This window comes from Furipterus horrens, unplaced genomic scaffold, assembly GCF_987537825.1.
Source record: "Furipterus horrens unplaced genomic scaffold, mFurHor1.1.pri manual_scaffold_2, whole genome shotgun sequence".
NCBI classification, from domain to species: Eukaryota; Metazoa; Chordata; class Mammalia; order Chiroptera; family Furipteridae; genus Furipterus; species Furipterus horrens.
In genome coordinates, this window is record NW_028327172.1 from 201626934 (window position 1) to 201647404 (window position 20471).

A 20471-nucleotide genomic window follows, 5' to 3' on the forward strand; every position below is an offset into this window, starting at 1 on the left:
TAAAAATAAAAACATCACTTTTTTAATAAATAAGAAAACAAAAAGATGTAGATAATGAATTGTTCTCAATTAGGCAATACAAAATCTTTTTTTTTTTATTTCACCATTTATAAGTGTGCCTTATAGTATTGTCATTTCAGTAACATTTTTCTTGACCTGTTTCCTCTGTGAAATATATGATGGTAATTTCCTTTTATCATTTATTTGTTTGTGGTGTTGTGTGGTATTCAACTTATCCTTTTTTCTGTCTTTTATTATAAACTACCCATGCACCTCTAAATCCAATTCAAATTCAACCTACTCCACAATGTTTCTTTTTTTCTGTCCTATTCTTCTTTTCTTTCCTGGAGGCTAAAAGTAATTTCTTCTTTCTGTGATTTTTTAAAAGCTATTTTGTCACAACTTTTATAACCCTTAACCAAGATCTAGTGTTGGGCTTTTGGATTTACTAACCAGAATAAAAGCTTCCCGACAGCAAACACAGGTCAGATTTATCATTAAATTCACAGTTATGCAGGAACCAATAGCTCAAACTGGGCCATTACCAGATCCCAAAAGGATCAATGCTTCAGGTCACAAAGGAAAATGTGGGTGGTAACATTGTATAACTAACATAAGGATTTCACATGGGTGGGCTCGTTGTTCAGAAATCTCTGCTTTTTCATGCACAGTGAACTAGCAGTCCAAATTATTCAGCAGCTGCTGCTAAAAAATCCTCAGATTATTATTAACATTCAAGTTCCGCCAAGTATAATTTCCTTTCTGAAAATTATAACATATTATGTCCTTCTCCAAAAAAAAAGGAAAGAAAGGAAGAAAGAAAGAAAGCTTTCCTCTCTCAAAGCCTGACTTCAAAAGGGCAATTGTTTTAGCTAAGAAAGCAAAATGCATGATCCGGTGAAAGTTTACCATGACAAAGCTACTTCTGAGATTCTAAGATATGATACATACATAATGCATGTACACATGAACTCTGTCTTCTTTTTTTTTATTACAAAACTTCTGGAGTTTAGTGCATAGAAATGACATTGCTAAAAATTCTGTGTACAAGCCCCCTTGTAGGGAAGGAAGAAATTTTCTTCTACTCTTCTTGGTTCTTTGGGTTGGTCTAATAATTAAACCAGCATGAGGAAGATTACAAAGAAAAAATGACTAAATTTAATTACATATTTAAGTATGGGAACCCCACACGCATGACAGGTTCAGAGACAGACAGCAAAACGAGGTACACATGACATCTGAGTAAAGAAATGAGACAAGAGTCCTAGGCTTCAGAGAGGAGGAGGGTAGTTTTCAGGACAATAAGAAGAGCGGATGTTCAGTCATTAGATGTTTGCCCTGATATATAGATAGGTCATGAAAACATTGCTGTTATAAAAGTTATAACTTTTTATTATGGACAAGACCCCAAATTTGTAAGTGGCTAAGGGAGGAAAAGATGTTTCTAATGAGCCCACAGGGTCTCAATTGACTTCAGATCAAAATAATCCATATGCCAAAGTGGCACCTCTCGGCAACACCTTTTCTGAAGCACTTCATCCTACAAAAAGGAATAATGCAGCCAAAAATGTCAATAGGGCAGTGACCAAAAACCCTGTTCTAAAGCAGTTTTTGCTCTTGGGAGGCTTTCATGTATGCTCAGGGGTTCATAAACCCCATTTGAAAGTCTTAGCTGGAGCTACTCCACCATCTTCAATCTCAACAGTGCATTGAATTCTATTGGGGTTAAAAAAGAATACCTGCAATGCCGAACGTCATTTCTTCAGAGGTAAAATGTAGAGGGAGGGATATAGGATGGGCAGGGACCGACAACACACTTACACAGTCACCCATGTACTCACACATACACCAAATGCTATTCATACTCAGGGTAATCATGCTTTGCCCAAACAGAGAATACATATAAAGATAAAAAGATTACTTCTTTTCTGTCAAAGGATGTAATTGCAATATGTCACCTGGATCTAACCCTCCCCGTACCCTTACTTCTTTCCTTTCCTTACTTTCTCCTTCATGACCCAACATTTCTTCTTCTCAACACAATGCAACTTTTTCTTCACTCCTTTGCCTTGGTTGGGGTGTCTTCATTCAGCTTCTTATTTGCATATGAAATATAGTATAAGAGATAAAGATAAAACAATGACTTTAGATTTTACATTAACCTTTCTTTAAGAAGCTTTCTTGAGGTTCAATGCTTTGATTTTAAGCAGGGATATTAATAAAGAGAATTTCAGGTAACATGATAAGCCAGTAGAGAAAATAGTGTAAGCAAGAACTTTCACATCCCAGTAAGCATCTGTCCATGACATGAAAAGTACATCAGATGATTTTAGTGAAAGAATGCATTTACTTACATCTTTCTAAGGAGTTAAAGTCGACTAGAGCGTCTGTTAAATCCCAAATCTGTTCAAAGCTATTTACATGAATGGTACATATGAGAAGAATTGAAGAGAATAATACATTATTAATGTGGCTTCTGCTGTTCTTTAAAGAAAAAAATTCAATTCTAACTTTGGTTCTTTAGAACAGTCACACACACACACACACACACACACACACATGTGCGCGCGCATTCTTAATTTAACCTTCTATTAAGAGGTTTAAGGGAAAACTTTGTTCAAAAAATGTATTAGAAACAGTTTGGCATTAAGTAAGTATGAGTCCATTCCCATTACTTATCTCTTGTATTACTCCGAATTCCTCATAAAATGCTAATTTTTGTTGCATATTATTTTACAGTGACTAATATATTAAAAAGTTTACATTGCAAACCTAACTCGCATGAATAGGGGTCATACATTGAGTTCAAGGAGAGAATATAGCCTAACAGATTTGTTATGAGACATACCACATCTGCTGCTCATTAGAACATCAGGGAAGTTCCATGTAATACACCAAAAGGAAAAGTGTCCATGACACAAAGCTGTTTATTTTTATATAGAAACACACACACTGTGCATTGGAACATGCTTTGCACAGAATGTGTCACAAGCCAAAAGGTAAAAAAGAGAAATTTTATAGTGAGATAAGAATTCAATGCTGGATAATCTTGCAACCTAATGTGGTAAGAAAAAAGTAAAAACTTTACAAGGCTTTAGAGTTCAGGGGAGACTTTCACCTTGTTAAATACAAAATTCTCTTCCACTTTTTCTAAGTTTGATGCTATTCCTCAATCATTACAAAGTCTTCTAGAGATTAAAGCAAAAAAAAAAAAAGCAAAATAAATTTTCTCACTCTTTGAATATTCTTCTTAAATTAAAAAAAAAAATTTTTTTTTCAATGGTACTATTTAAAGAACTGCCTGAGTTCTGCTTATGCTATGGATGACTCTAATTTTGTTAGGAGTTGACCCCAATCTCTTACTTGGATGATTTGAATATGGCAGATATGGCTGCAGAGTGGTAAATATATAAAGCAGGAAAGCTCCTTATTTCTACCCAAATTATTACAACCCTGTTTCAATTTCCATAAGATAACAAGAAGTGAATTAGGTTTTAAATTATTGTTTGTTCTGATAATGCTCCTTGTTAACATTCTCATTTACAGGAATGCAAAACCATACGTATTAAATATGCAGACCTCTAATAAACATCTTTAGAATCCACAGAACCAAATAAGATATGTAATTACAAAGTCCCATGATTTACACTATTTTGAATCCAATCGCAGCTAGAATGAAGGACAAATTTCTCACCAGTGGCTATGAGGCCCTGCGGAGTGGTCCGTGCCTAACTCTTCCACGTCAATGTTCATGAATCCTCGGTTGTCTCACACACTCGTCACACTCATTTTTGCCTTTTTTTCTAAGCCCCTTGGATTCTTGCCCTCGGTGACTTTTTTTTTTATAATAACCAACTCCCATATCTATGGCCATCTACTCTCAAACCCTCATTAGAGTATGCCCCCATCCCTCTCTATTCCTTGACCCTCTTAAGTTTTCATCATGGCTCTTATAATTACTTGTCATTCTATTTTTGTCTCAATCTAGTTTTCATTGTTTAGTCTTCCACTAGAATTGTTTTTCTGATTTCCTTTTCAAATAGTTTGTTGTACAGAAATACAACCACATTTTATACATTAATTTTATATCTTGCAACTTTATTCAATGATCAGTTTTAACAATTTTTTCTATGGAAAATTTAGGGCTTCTTATAATGATGCTTTCTGAAAAGGGGGACAGCTTGCTTTCTCTCAGAATCATTTATTTTTTATACTAATTAAATGTGACTTTAGTTTTCTGAAGCAACTCCTTTGAAATTATTTTGCCAAGGTCACCGGGATATATTTCCTATTTGCCACATTTAATGCGTATTTCTTATTCTTCTCTAATTTTTGTTCTTGTCTTAGAGAACTCTTCTCAGTCATACTGTTGCTTTTTCATATCCATCTTCTTAGCGATTTCTCCAACTTATTTATTAACATATTTTAGTTACTGACATACTTCTCTATTCAGAGGCTTCAGAACTCATCAAACCCGTATTCGTAGCATTTTTGAAAAGAAAAAAAATTGATTCAGCATTTGGCTCTTGCTCAGGATTCATTGTCCTTGCCAGAACTTGTATGAGTCACAAGGCTGCCTCACAAAAGAGAAAGCTTTATCATTCGGTACTTGTGGGTTTCAGCACTCATTACAAGGTTGAACAAATTAACGATGAGTACCGAGGTACCACTGTACTTCATAATGTGATAGCTAGTTGTAGGAGACTGTTTTGTGTGGTATAGGAAATTGTAACCGCTGCCCAAGCCAGGCCTGAAAACGGGACTGTAAGGCTTGACTGAAAACGGGAGGCAGCTGGTGGCATGCTCCAAATACCACACCACTGGTCATGCAGTAAGGAGAAGGAATAAGAATGCAATGTTTCTTTTGAGGCCTTTCCTGCTTTACCCAGCTTTAGATTTTTATCAGCAGGATGTTTACTCTCAACAGAATGCTTAACTCAGGGAGTACAGTCTAATCTTTTGCAATGTGCTCTGATGCCAGAAAGCCCAACCAATTATTACAATGTATTGATTTTTGTTCCTCTTTGATGATTCTCTTTACGGTTGGGTGAGGGGCTGCTTGCACAAGCCAAACATATTTGTATGTAGCTAAATCAATAAAAGCTCTGTTGAAATCGGGAGTGACCCCACCCTAGGGGCACTCTCTTCTCCCCCCAGGTCATTTGTCTCTGGGTCAATTGCTTTATCCATGATTAGGGGACTGTGGGCTCAAAACCCCCACACCTAGTGGGTTACATTCCTGCAATTCTTTTTAAAATAGCAAGGAATGCTATTTTGCATTATTTTTTATATAAATCTAAACTCTTTCTCGTGGAAAATTAATCTATGCCCACCATTTCTACTATTACTTTATGTGATGATGCCTCCAGAAATTACATCCTCCGGACGCATCTCTCTTCTGAGCTCAGAATAGTATTCCTAATAATCTGATGGATACTTCCCCAAATAACCCAAGATTCACAACAGAAAATGTATTACATTACCCTTACTAAATTCCATTATCTTGGTGATTTGTCCACCATCTTTGCAGAAGTACAGGCTTGTAATTATAGCATGTTGCCATGACAAAAATGCACAATTCATACTTTTGAATAATTAAACATTTCCATCCCTATACTTATTCTGTACTTCCCTTCTTACTGACATATACTCTATTTCTCTGAACTAGATATATTGGAGAGCTATATATTACATCCATCAGATTGAGCTCCCTGGAATGAATAGATTGGATTCAAATCCTGTATCCACTATGAAGTAACTATATGGTCTGGGAAATATGACCTAAATGTTTGTCTTTCCTTCTATTCATCTAGGAAATGGGAATAATAATAATAGCACTTAAGTGGACTAAATAAGATAATACACACAAAACAGTGCCTGGCACACAGTTACTCTTATTAAACATCATAATTATTATATCTGAAATTAGAATTCTCCTTACCTGCTCAATAGCAATAAAAAGGGCAATTCCTACTCTCACCTGAAAAGTTTTTATCTTTTGTATTAGTCCACCCTCCAACTCCCCAGTGGGAAGAGACTTTGTACAAGACAAATCTGTTTCATTATCTGATGCTTAATAACAGTCAGTGAATTCTTAGTTCTTTCAAGATAATGATTCATCATGGCATTGGTTAATGCACTTTGTAATCTTTCCCATGCCTACTTCTTCAGCATTTCTTGCAAGTCAATCAAAGAGTCAGGTGGGAAAAAAAATAGTATAGGTAGGCTAATACCTTGTAATCAAGTATTAAAATAATTTAAAATTTGTTTATTTATTTATTTATTTATTTATTTATTTATTTATTTCAGAGAGAGGGTGAGGGAGAGAGAAAGAGAGGGAAAGAAACATCAATCAATTGCCTTTCACACACACCCCAACCAGGGACCAGGGTCATAACCCAGGCATTTGCCCTGACTGGGAATTGAACTGGTGACCTTTTGTTTTGCTGAAAAAAATGCTCAACCAAAAGATGCAAACCTGTCAGGGCTAAATATTAAAATAATTTTTAATTTGATATCAGACACTTTTTGGAGAGAGTAGTTTTAATAGTACTTTATTCCACAATTAAATGCTATTTTCATATATTATCATTTTTTTTTAGTAAATTTTCCTAACTCATTTTCTGGAGTTACCTAGTTTATTAAAAATATTCTAGTCTAATTTAATAAAGAGGTTTCATACTACTGATATTGTTACAAAGCATTAAACAAATGAAAAATTTTGTTAAGTTAATATATTCTTAATAACAAACATGCTAAATATAATAGCATGAAAGAATCAGAAGGTAAGGACATAGAGCTTTAAAAATCCATAAATACAAACATGTGATAGGTATAATCCAATAGTATCTTAAAATAATAGTGTAACATTTCATGTTTCAAAACTGAGGGTGGAGTCCAGGGCTTGGAAAATAAACTAAAAAGACAAATATATGAAACCTTGAATCCAGATAAGATCACTAAACACAGAAAGAAAAAGAGGAGGAGCTGAGAAGAAACGTTCAGAATTCCAAAACTTAGAATCCTAGGTGAAGAGGGGAGAATGTATTGGGTTGGCCAAAATGTCCATATGGTATTTTCCGTAGTTTAAAAGACACATTTTCACCAATAACTTATTGATTTGAATATTTTGAGTATGTCAGCTATCTCCTGCGTGGTATAATGTTGATTGTCCTCAATGCCTCAATTTGATCTCTAGCAACTTCAAATAGTCTACCTGACTGTGGAGCATTGTCCAGTGAAAAACCTTCAGCACAAAATTTTGCAGGCCACTTCTGACACATTCAATCAGTGACAGCACCTTCTCCATATACTGCACCCGTTTTTTGTTGTTGTTTTTTGTTTTGCACTTCAGTTGTGTTTTTACCTTTCTTGAAATAATAGAGCATAATATGCCAAAAATTTTGTGTATTTTCTTCCATCTTCAATATTAAAATGGCTACACAAAAACACACCAATTTTGATGTTTTTAAAATGCACACTAAGACAGACATCACCATACAATCTAACAAAAGTGTTTCCAATGATATTAAAGACAACTAAGCACTACTAGAGCCATCTTACAGAAAAAAACAAACAAACTTTCTAACCAATCCAATTATAGAAAACTGATAATGGAAACCAGTGAGGCTGAATTCAAATTAATAAGTGGGGTATCCTGGAAACAAGATGCTCTGGAATGCTGCTAAGAGGGCATGATGAGCTCATAAAATTGGCATCTGGGTCTCAAAGGTCTGCCTCTGAGTATTATTCAGAAGATCTTGAAGGACATTTTTGTGGAGTTATGGGGAATAAAGCCTAATAGGTAAACACTCATGTTCAGACAAATATTGGAAGAAACAAAGCTGAAACCTAAACTCTACCAGTAGAGAAATATGAAATCATCATCCTTTTTTTAAAAAAATGGTTGATGCTATTAATACTTTATATATTACCTTTTAAAATATTATACTGCATTGTACATGTATATTATACAATGTTAGTAATTATATTATTATATCAATACACCAAAGTCAAAAAGTAAAAAACAGCTTATCTTTATAGATGCCAAACAGTTTTTGATGGTTTTTAATATTTTCTGATTTATAAGTAATTGCAGTAAAGTGTTCTCTAAAACATAAAATATGAGCTGCCCACAGTTTAATATCTAAATTCATTATATTCTAATTAAAAATTCCAATATCTTGATGTAACCAGGCAAAATATGTGAGCTCATGTGAGAAAACAATTTCCATCAGAATTGTCAAGAAAGTTATAAAAGTGAATAGTAATAAGTAAGGATTTGTATCATCTGAATATAAAACTATATTACATTGTGAAAAATGCATAAGCAGATTCTTAACTAGAATAGAAAGCTGCTTAAAAGATTGTGTATGAGGTATGTATAACTGTTCATGTGTGTTTATTCATTTGTACATAAAATTATGGTGTTTCATGGTTATATGAAAAGGTAGAATAATGATAGGATGATATGTACACATCTGTTTTTCACAGTTAAATAAAATAAAAATTGATTCTTCAGAAAAAAATTTAAATGTACTGAACAATATCATAATTAGAGAATTAGTCAAAAACATAGGCATACATTTATCTTATCACAAGGAGATTCCTTGAACGAGCCCTAAAAGAAATGTTTATGATATTCAATCATGTCAATATTTTAATTTGCACATTAAAAAATAGTATATAAAGTTAGAATGTGAAATCAAACAAAATTAAGCATTTACTTCTATATGCATATCTTGCTTAATAAATTGAGTAATAGAGAGAATTATAAGTCAAAAAGAAAAGACAAAGAAACTAATAAATAGGGGGAAAAATATTAACAGGAAATTTATAAAGTATATGTATAGATGCCAAGAAATATTTTTCCAATCCAATTTGCAAAAATTAGAACAACCACAAGTTCCAATAACAGCAGGTGCAAGAAGAAATCCACATTCCAAATGCTGTTGCTGCAATCCAGGATAGTATAATATTTCTGGATTCCTTGAAGTAACCATAGCAGTTTACATCAAACACAATTTTTAAAAAGATTCTTTGTCCCAGCTACCCCACATTTAAGAATTTTCCTTCTTATGTAATCATAAAATATATAAATATAATTACTACAGAGTTATTTTAGATAAGACAAATATTAGAAAGAATGACAACCTTGGCAAAAGAAAATTGGTAAAATAAAATAAGTTTAACCATACAATGAATGGTTAAAATACATTAAAATGCAGAGGATATTTGATCATGAACATGGAAACATACTCATAACATTTTGGTAATTTCACAATTTCTAAGTTACATTTGTATTCATGTATTCATACATGTGCATATGCACATACCAAAGACAAATCCTGAAATTTACTCTGAATGTTTAGATTAAATGCTGTTTTACTTACTTTTTGAAGTATTATGAATTATTCAAATTTCTATAATAAATATATACTAATTTTATAATCATAAAATATAAAAACCTATTGAAACCATTAAAAATAATAACAAATTTAAGAGAAATGCTGTTCTTTCAGCATGTAAATATGTCCTTTCATTATTTTTATTTATGCCTGTATATGCTATTTATTACATTATGCATTCACTTGTATATATACATGTGTATATTGTGTGTGTGCATGAAATGTAGCATAGAAAAGAACTGCCCTTAGTAAAGGATTTCCAATTTCCATGTTTATTGGGAATCATTCTATAGTCTGTAAACAAAGAAGGAGGTTCCCTATAAATAGCCATCCTCTAAGCCTTTTGGGTCTTTTTTTTATTACAGTGTTAAAGATATAAAGTTTTAGATTTACATTTTTCTTTTACATGGACATTGACTAGAATTGGAGAAGATGTGAAATTGGACCATCTCTGCTAATAGAAGATGAAAGTAACCTGCAGCTCTCTATGTCATCACTCGCTTCTTGTACTGCCAAGTTCTTTGACACAGAACCAATCACTGTGAATCCATTTCCATATTTCTGTGTGATTAGTTTGAAAATGTCATAAGACTTGGTTGCCTACTTCTCTCTCTTTCTCTCTCTCCCCCTCTTTCTCTTTCAATCTCTCTCAGAAAAGCTGAAACTTATATATAGAATTTGATTTATTTTTCAAGGGTCAATTCAGGGCTTTTCCAGAGAACAACTCTGGAAATTGGTTCTTTTCTTATCTTGAATTAGCTATACAAGAGATAAGACAGTTGTACCTAGCAAATAGATTCAAGAAACAGTACTCGAACACTAGAACTAATCTTAAAATAAAAAGAATGAAAGAAATAAGAAAAGACATTTTAGAACAAAAGAAAAAAAGAACTATTTTGGATATAAGATAGAAATAAAATTTCTCTCCATCCAAGTATTGTCAAACAAAGTCAAATTAATGTTATAGCATTTGACAATGCACCACTAGAAAGATCAAAATTTAAAACAAAGTAAAGAATAACTAACAAAACATTATAAATCCTGAAAATAGAAAATGTTATCAAACTTCATAGAACAATATCTGGGGAATATGATGTGCATAGTAGCTATCAGTACTTGATAGTTCTTGTGTATCACTTCACTTATTTGAAAATTTTCTGTACTTCCTCATTAGCATGCAAATTTCATGAGGCAGTGAACTTGTCAGTCTCTTAGTGATTAGCAAATGTATAATTTGCATATCTATATTCTAATGGCATAATCTACATGTCTATATTCTAACTCACCTTTCTCTTGGTACAAATTATTTTTAAAGTTTTATTCTGAGAGATTTTGAAAAATTGTTTTATGATATACCCTTATCCTAACCTCCAAATTCTTATAAAAAATCTCTTTTCTCCTTTATGAATTGCATGTTCATAGAAATCAAAATGGGCAGGTTGAAGTTAAACATTTTAAAGCATGATCTTAAGTCATTTATTCAAAACACTTTGAATATAGCAATTAAGTATAACTACTGTATAATTAATATCATTCAAACTCCTTGTTGAACTGCAGATTCTTTTATTATGTGACAGAGGTTCCTAAAATTTTCCTGTGGACTTTCAGTGTACCCCAAAGAAAGGTATCTATGCTAAGTGCTGGTCAACTCAACTCTGGTCTACCCTGGCACAGCTGCACAGCTATTGTCATGTTTACCTGAATTGAAAAGCTTAGGGAGCACTGGTAAATGACGTTCTAATACCTTTATTAATAAATGAAGTTCATGTGGTATGATTTATTCTTAGATATTCAAAGCAGTAGACTTTTGATCACTTTTTAAGTGTTTTGCGCCCTACATATTTTCAGTCATAGTTCGTCTTATTGTAAACCGGTCTAGGCTATTGGCCTGGCTTCCAAATGTAGAGCTAAAAGAAACCCAAAGATGTGTTTGGGGAACAACAAATCCAGGTCAAAAAAATTATATATATATATAAAGTTACAATTATATATATGTATATATATATATATATATAATTACAATTATATATATTATATATATATGCAGACAGTAGGAAAAAAAGACAGTGAACAGTGATAAAGTGGCAAGAGGAAAATGCATCAAGATTAGAGAGCAGTTTGATTTTGGGGTATACAATAGGATGGGCTAGATATCTTTAAAAACCATGACTTACGGTCTTTCAATTCTGATAGGCAAATGTCACTACCTCTTTCAATTCTGATAGGCAAATGTCAGTACCTTAGTTCTCCTTCTTCCTCTCTTTCCTCCAGGAATATATTCAGAAGAATGAGGTGAATGGTATATCCAGAGCTAGGCCAGGTAACAGTAAAAACAGGAACTCTAAATGTACATGTGACCAAAGCAACAGAGGCAGAAGTGAAGCACGAAGAGGTGACCGTGCAGCCACCAAGAAGAGGATGCCAGGAGTACCCCACAGAGGCAGAGAAAAGAAATTCTTGAATATATCCTATCTCAGAAAAAGAGTTCCATCCAAGGCTCAGTGTGGGGCAGACATGATACCTACCTGTTCCATTTTGTTGGTGGACACTTTCTTTCTTTCTTTCTTTTCTTGTTTCATCTTTTTACAAATGAATAGAACCTTAGCCTGGCTTAATAACAGATCTCAGTTCCAACTCTTTTTTCTATGGCTGAAAACCTTGTCTTCTCTTCTTTTGTGTTATCAGCTTTATCTTAATTCAAAATGTCATTTATTTTATTTTATTTTATTTTTTTATTTTTTTTTAAAGTATATTTTATTGATTATGTTGTTACAGTAGTTCCAATTTTTTCCCCTTTACTCCCCTCCACCCAGTATCTCCCTCCCCCAGCATCCCCCCCCCAAGTCCGTACCCATGGTTCGTAAAAAATAACTATCCCTCCCTCTCAGATATTAAGACCCTTTGTAATCTTGTAAAGGACAATGGGCGAAGGTCTCAAGCTCCTCTAGCTGCTTCAAGCTGGACATGGTCGTCGTCCTACCTACCCTTGGGTCCAGAAATCCCTAATAATAGTGGGGGTGTGGAGGGGAGGGTGGCCTTCCCACATGGGGAAGGATTGTGCAGACTCCAGGTCAGTTGGCTGTCTCCGGACAACGGCGTGCTTGGTTTAGCAGGTTGGCATCCTTGTTGTGTTCTGGGGGGAACAGATTTGGCAAAAAGGGTTAAAAAGCATCATTCAATCCATAACTACTAGGTGACAAAAGGCAGGGATTAATTTTTCAATGTTCCACATTAGGAGAAAAAAAAAAGGGGGGGGGGCTTCTTTGGAGGAAGGTGTGCTAGGCACATCTCGCCTGTCCAAAACCCTTTTGCCCATTATATTTAGTTTGGGCTGAGGGAAATAGTTTATGTTTCCCCCTTCTCAGACCTCTGGGCCCTTTCTGTCCAAGCCATTAGGATAGAAAAGAGAATTCAGTTTTAAAGTGAAGCCCACAGACCACCCTATTCTTCATCAACCCAGCCATTTAGTTCAGCCAAACCGTTGAGTCTCAGGAGGCAGCGCTGCAGAGAGGATTAAGTGAGCCTTTTGCGTACAGACAATCACTCAGGTAATGCGGTCATAGGCTTATGCCCTTTGAAAACAGAAAACACATGTTAATTTATGTAACATAGCCAACAAACAAGTCTCTAAATCTGTAAGACTGTCTTATTGGGAAGACATCCAGTTGCAAGGCACTTGACATTCTACTTGCCTGCAACTTGAATCTCTTTGGTGATATCACAGATATGGTTTAATTTTCAAGTGAAACCATTTTTTAAGTGAGAAGAAACTTTTAAGACGGTTAGCTGCCCTACTTTACAGTCTGCCACTGATCATAGTGATTTTCCTTGAATAATGATTTTTCTCCCTAAGATTACTCTCCTTGTCTTTAAAGGGGCTACATTAAGTCCATTTTTAATTTATCCTGTTCGTTTGCATAAACATAACAAGAGCAGCAAATGATCACTTATGATCTTTAGTTCTGTTTTGCTGGAACTTACCCAAGGAACATTTAGGGTGGCCCTCAGTCTGCTCTTCAGGGCACAGAAGCTGGGCCACATACCTGGCATTCATCCTTGCCTGTACACACCTGTCCTTTCCAAGTCTTTATGGTTTTCCATTGTGCCTTAAGGTCCCTTCTAGCCATCTTTCAGGAAAACAACCTTCATTCTTTCCCTGGAGAGATTGCTGTGGACCGCACAACCAACCATGGCAGCAGGCCTTTTATTTCGCGGGCTTTTATTACCTTTGAAAGTCATTCCCAGTCATTCCCATGCCCATTTGCTTGAAATACTTTTTTCCATCCCTTTACTTTCAGTCTGTGTAGATCTTTTGTTCTAAGGTGGGTCTCTTGTAGACAGCATATATGTGGGTCATTCTTTCTAATCCATTCAGCTACCCTATGTCTTTTAATTGGAGCATTTAATGCATTTACATTTAAGGTTATTACCGATAAGTACTTATTCACTGTCATTTTTCCCCTTTGTACTTGTGTTCTTCTCTGTCTCTCTCTGTTTCTTTATCTTCTTAGAGCAGACCCTTTAGCATCTCTTGCATTGCTGGTTTGGTGGAGATGTATTCTTTTAGCCTTCTTTTGTCTTGGAAGCTCCTTATTTCACCCTCCATTTTGAATGAGAGTTTTGCTGGGTATAGTATTCTAGGTTGTAGACCTTTGTTTTTCATTGCTTGGAATATTTTTTGCCATTCCCTTCTGGCTTGTAGTGTTTCTGCTGAGAAATCTGATGATAGCCTTATTGGAGTACCCTTGTATGTTATTAGTTGTTTTTCTCTTGCTGCTTTTAGGATCCTCTCTTTGTCTTTGAATGTTGCCATTTTAATTATGATGTGTCTTGAGGTGGGCCTGTTGGGGTTCATCTTCATTGGGACCCTCTGTGCTTCCTGGACTTGCGTGACTCTTTCTCTCGTCATGTTAGGGAAGTTTTCTGTCATTAGTTTTTCAAAGAGGTTTTCTATCCCTTGCTCTTCTTCTTCTCCTTCTGGAATTCCTATGATACGGATATTATTACGTTTCATGTTGTCCTGCAGCTGTCTTAGAACCTCTTCAGTCTTGTTCAGTCTTTTTTCATTTTGTTGCATTGTCTGGGAGTTTTTGTGTAGGTTGTCCTCCAGCTCGCTGATCCGATCTTCTGCTTCCTCTAGCCTGCTTTTAATTCCTTCTACTGTGTTCTTCAATTCAGAGATCGTATTCTTCATTTCCTCCTGGCTCTTATTGATAGCTTCTATGTCCTTTTTCATGCTCACGTAATTTTCTGTGAGTTCCTCGTAGTTTTTCTGGAGTTCTTTGAAGTTTCCGCTGAGCTCATTCAGCTTCTCCATAATCCATGTTTTGAATTCCATATCTGATAGTTCGCTCCCCTCTATTTCATTTAGCACTCTTTCTGGGGATTCTACCTTTCCTTTTGATGGGAGGTTGTTTCTCTGTCTCCCCATTTTTTTGACTCCTATTGTTTGTTGGTGCTTCCTAGAATGATCTGCACTTCCTGGATCTGCCTCTGGTGGCGTCAGATCATGTACCAGTCTGGCCCTAGGCAGCCTGTTGGAGACTTCCAGGGATCTACTGCTGTTGTCTGTCTTCTTTGATTGTTAATCTGCTCAATCTGTGATTAGCTGTCAGGCTTAAGGACTGTGGGTGTGGCAGCTTAATTCCCGTCGGCAGGGCTTTTGCTTCCCCTCAGGCTGACGCCACTTGGAGGGGAATGGTCTACCCGCAGTACTGGGGATGAGTCAGCACTGGGACCCAGTCGGCTGCTCCTCCAGTTCTTCCCTCAAAGCCACCATGCCAAACTCTCCCCAAGTGTCTCCAGTCCTCTCTGCCTTCCCTCTGCTTGAGCCCAGGGTAAGTGGTGGCCAAAATATTTTCGTATGTGATCCACTTAAGAGCTCTTTTTCTCCTGCTGTTTCTCTCCGGCTAGCAAGAAACCCTGTGGCTTTTCGCTTTTCACAGCTGATACTGTTTTACTTTCCACTCTGTTGCTGTAGGCTGGGAATCCCAGCTGGGGGTTTAGACCCTGCCCTTCTCAGGGGGAATCCCCGGCTGCTGAGCTGTTTCTCAGTCCCTTCAGCTGCCACCCATGTGAGCCCAGCCAGCCCTTCCGCGTCTCCGCACTCCCTACCGGTCACGTTGTGATGTAGCGGCCTTTTCTGTCTCTCCGTGGTTATAAGACTTCTTTCCAGCTAGTGTTCGTTGGTTGTTCCAGATGATTTCTCCAAAATTAAGTTGTAAACCCAGACTGGTCCTGGGAGGAGGTTAGTGTAGCTTCCATTTACTCCTCCGCCATCTTGGATCTCCGAAATGTCATTTATTTTAGAATGCTGAGGTTATCTTTTACTTTCTTGCAAGCTCAGATTTTATTTTGAAGTGTAGTTGTAATATTTAATTTCAGGTGTCTGACTAGCCTCAGTATTTTTTCTCTTAAATTTAAGGATCAAATGGGTTCACATGGTTCAAAAATCATAGACGTCACGTAATTAAATATGAGACAATTGTTTAAATAAAATCTAGAGCAGATATTGACAAGTAAATGACATAAAAAGAAGAGGAAAAAAAATTTTAAGAGAAGATAAACAGTTCCAACATATAATACTAGACCTATATGTGGCAGAAAAGGAAAATACTCAACTTAAATGGAAGGTACACCTCTTTCAAAAATCAGTTCAACCCTCCTAAGAGGATAGAAAGATACCAAAGAGAAATTAAATACTAGGGGTATTCCTATTAGTATTGAGAAATTATCAATTTACCTACCTACCTACATACCTATCTACCTATCTATATCACACCTGATGCTGCTCAAAATCTGGAACTTTTAATGTCTGAGGTGAGATGATCATTGCTTTGGGAGCAAATCACTGATGTACTGATCCTCATCAGGCCAGTAGGGTCACAGATTTTAGGACCAATAACCAATTAAGTTTAGAAACCTATCAAAGACAATTCTGAGAGAGAGAGAGAGAGAGAGAGAGAGAGAGAGAGGAGAGAGTGGGGGGAGAGAGAGAGAGAGGAGAGAGAGAGAGGGGAGAGAGGAGAGAGAGAGAGGGGAGAGAGAGAGAGGAGAGAGAGCGAAAGAGAGGAGAGAGAGAGAGAGAGAGGGAGAGAGAGGTGGGTTTCACAATTCCAGTGGAGAAAACAAATGTTCTTCAGGACCAAATATGTCTACTCACAAAGAATAGCTATGGCTATGTCATTAAAGTTGTTTGCTTTAAAGCAAGAATTGTAAAAGGAAAAAAGCTACAAGAAAAACAGTAGCAACCAAATTGGTTAGGCAGTTTTTATATAACTCCCATCACATTTTATCTTCATGTAACCATCAGTGTTTAGCTAGGTATTGAGAAGTAGAGCAAAAGGAATTGGCACATTGAGCTCAGTAAACTGGGAAGCATAGGCCTTGCTGAGCCAGGAAGCTACAGCTTCACATTCCAGGTGACCAAAGCATTGTGCCCCACCGAGTGAATTAACACGCCTCCCTTCCCCCTTTCAGTACCATATTGCTGGGGAGCCAGGAAGTGGTTCTGGACCAAAAAAGACTGTCAGTCTGGCCTGGGGAAACAAGGGATTGGTTGAGAGGTAAACCCACACAAAGCTTGGGAGTTGGGAAAGTTGATTGGTTCTTTTGAAAAGGTACCCAAACTAATATAATCCCAGGGGAACAAAGAATCAATCTTTCTCTCTCTTGCCCTCCTGGTGATGCACTTGCCTGTTTGTTCCTGTGTCTTTCACCCAGGAGCATATGACTCTGTGGGTCTAGCAACTACTGGGCCCAAAGCACATGGTGTAGGCTCCAGAACAGCGGTTCTCAACCTTTCTAATGCCGAGACCCTTTAATACAGTTCCTCATGTTGTGGTGACCCCCAACCATAAAGTTATTTTTGTTGCTACTTCATAACTGTAATTTTGCTACTGTTATGAATCATAATGTAAATATCTGATATGCAGGATGTATTTTCATTGTTACAATTTGAACATAATTAAAGCATAGTGATTAATCACAAAAACAATATGTAATTATATATGTGTTTTCCGATGGTCTTAGGCGACCCCTGTGAAAGGGTTGTTTGACCCCCAAAGGGGTCACGACCCACGACCCACAGGTTGAGAACCACTGCTCCAGAATGACTAAGCTCTCTCTTGCTCACCCAGGAACGTGCCGGTCCTGTGCACTTGTGCATTTTCTCTCCATAAGAATGTGGACTTAGCAGCCACAGGGCTAGCAGTCATGTGGACTCTGCCACCAGAACAGCTGGGAACAAGGTAAGCTGCCTGTATGGGGCCTGAGACTACTTAGCAGCTGCCTGTGGGCTCCAAAGGACTAAGCTTCAATAGGAAGCAGAAACTCTGGACACTGGCTGTTGTCTTGAAGCAGAAACTCTGGACACTGGCTGTTGTCTTGAAGCAGAAACTCTGGACACTGGCTGTTGTCTTGAAGCAGAAACTCTGGACACTGGCTGTTGTCTTGGCCTGGCTGAGGACACGGTCAAACTTCTTCCATGGTGGGACAGAGGGAGATGGGACATTGGAAACCCAGGGGACAGGTTCTATGCCGTACCACAATCTCCCATGCATGGGCCCTTGGAATGCTTTCTTTGTGATCATATGGAAGAGCCTGATTCCCACAGACAATACTCACAACCTGATAAGTAGATGCTATTGCTAATCTACTTGAATAAAAAAATTGAGCAATGTGGATATCACATAGGCTTTCCCATAGCTATATATTGTAGAGTTTCTATGTAATCTCATACAATCTGTGTCCGGAATTAGTTAACTACTGAATGCATTGTTATACAAATCCGCGTATCTACTTAAGATTCAGTTTAGCTACTTTAGTTAATTTGGTTACCGTGATCAATTTCTCTACATTGATCTTGACCTTGTTGTATGACTCCATAGGTTAATTTAAAATAAAAACATACAGAATGAACTATGCTTTCAATAAATGCAAAAACATTTATCAGGCAACACGTGATTACAGTCAACTGCTCCTAATGCTTTTGACAAATAGCAAATGACCTGCCGACAAGCGAGAACATGCTTCAAAATGGACCAGTGACAAATGATAAATGAAAAAAATCTAAGATCAAGCCAATCTCACACCTGCCGTTGAGTCGGACCTGAGTCAGTGGGTTAAACTTTTACTAAAAAAAAGCTAAAGACCAGTCCTCTGTCGTTGTGTCATTCTTTCAATTTAACAATGGCCACTGACCTGTGAGCTTGCTTCACTTTCACCTCCTGCTTCCAGGTCCTCTCAAATAATAAACTTAAAAGCAAACAAAAACAGAACTCCATTTGTTTAGTGCACTATATTTCCATCCATGGCACTCAACTCCATTATTTGTATTCTTTAACTAGGTACTTCTTCAATGTCTCTCTTTCCTCACTATGGTTTAAATTCCTTAGCAGCAGAGACTATTTTTTTTTATTGCTTCGTCTTTTATGCCTAGCACAACACTTAGCACATGGTAGGTGATCAATAAATATTTGTTGAATGAAAGAATGCATGAGTCATATGAGTGCAATAAATATTTGCTGGATGGATACATAAATATTTAAATAGAAAGATGTTTCACTACAAATCAGAAAATTTGCAGTGTTCTTGGCTTGTCATCCCTGGGATAAAGCCTGTATACAATGAGACAATGAGTGGGGGCTGGATAAAGAAGGGAGCTCCTGCCTTTTTGAGCATAGTTGCCTGAAATTTAGCCTCTGCTATACAGAGCTGAGGTGGGGTTGGGGGAGCATGAAAAACGTGGTGACTCTCCATCTCAGGAGCTGAAGGCAGAGGAATCCTAGTTTATTGGCTCTAATGACCCCAGAGGAAGTTTCCATTCTGCTGAGCTGCAGAGGGGAGGAATAAGGGCATGGGCTGTGGTGCAGATGCCACAGACCCTCGCTGTTCTTACAGAGATTTAGTAGGTTTTCCTTAAATGACTGTCTCTTCAGTTTCTGTATGTCTTTAGCATAATTTTCAGGAACTCTGAATGACTGTTTCAAAATATTTTAAAGTTATTGTTGTTCATCTGGAAAACTTTTCATACCACCATTCTATAAGTAAATGCTCCAAAGATTAGTTTTAAGTTCCATAAAGAGTGAAGCTACCTAAAACTTTACCAATCTTAAGACAGTATTACATTGACATATTCAAGTACAACATTATCTGGTGAGCAATTTTATTCCTAAGTGATTCTGATTTCCTTTTCTCTTACATGTTAAGTAACTTTGAAAAATTAACATTTCCTTTTGCTTTAACTTTAAGAAATAAGGGAGTTTATTAAAAAGTAACATATTTCTTATTTATCTGCTTTGGAATTTTAATAAGAAGTATATCTATATTTAATATTTTTACATATATAAAAAAGTAGAGATTAAAAATCATGATAATTATGAAAAATTAACTCTTCTTAAAAGCATATACATAATAATTATTCTACAAGTATTTGTTAAAGTACCAAGATACACACTGAAAACTAATAATAATTTAAAGAATATGAGTATGATAAGTCAATTCTCTTCACAGAGCCACCAATGTGTTTGCCTCTCGAGGACAGTGCTTTTCCAAATGTACTTCCTAATATTTTATTATTTTAGTTGAGTTAGTATTAAGTAATATTTTACTAATGAATTATGATTAGATAAAAGAACATGAATTATGGTTGATAAAATAATTGTTTCCCTGAGAGAAAAATGAAGTGTTTTACATTGTGTACCAGTACAATCAATTTGCATATCAACCAGGAGCAGTTTTCATTTATTTTAAAATCTCATTATTTTATTTTCTAATGGTTTTCAATAAGTAACTTCTAGAAGAACTGCTTGAAAAAAATTGGAATTCATTATAATGAATTTGAGGAATATGAGCTAAAACTAATTATCTTGCTTGAACTTCGCTTTTTAATTTTAAAAATTGCCCAGAGTATATTCAGGTTGAAATTTTAAAACTCAGAAAAATCAACCAAGTTATCATTCATATTCTTAATTTGAGAGAACTAGAAGTCTATGAGGATTTCTAGCATTGACACTAATAAAGGATGAACTTTCTAAGTTTCGTAGTTAAACAAAATACTGATTT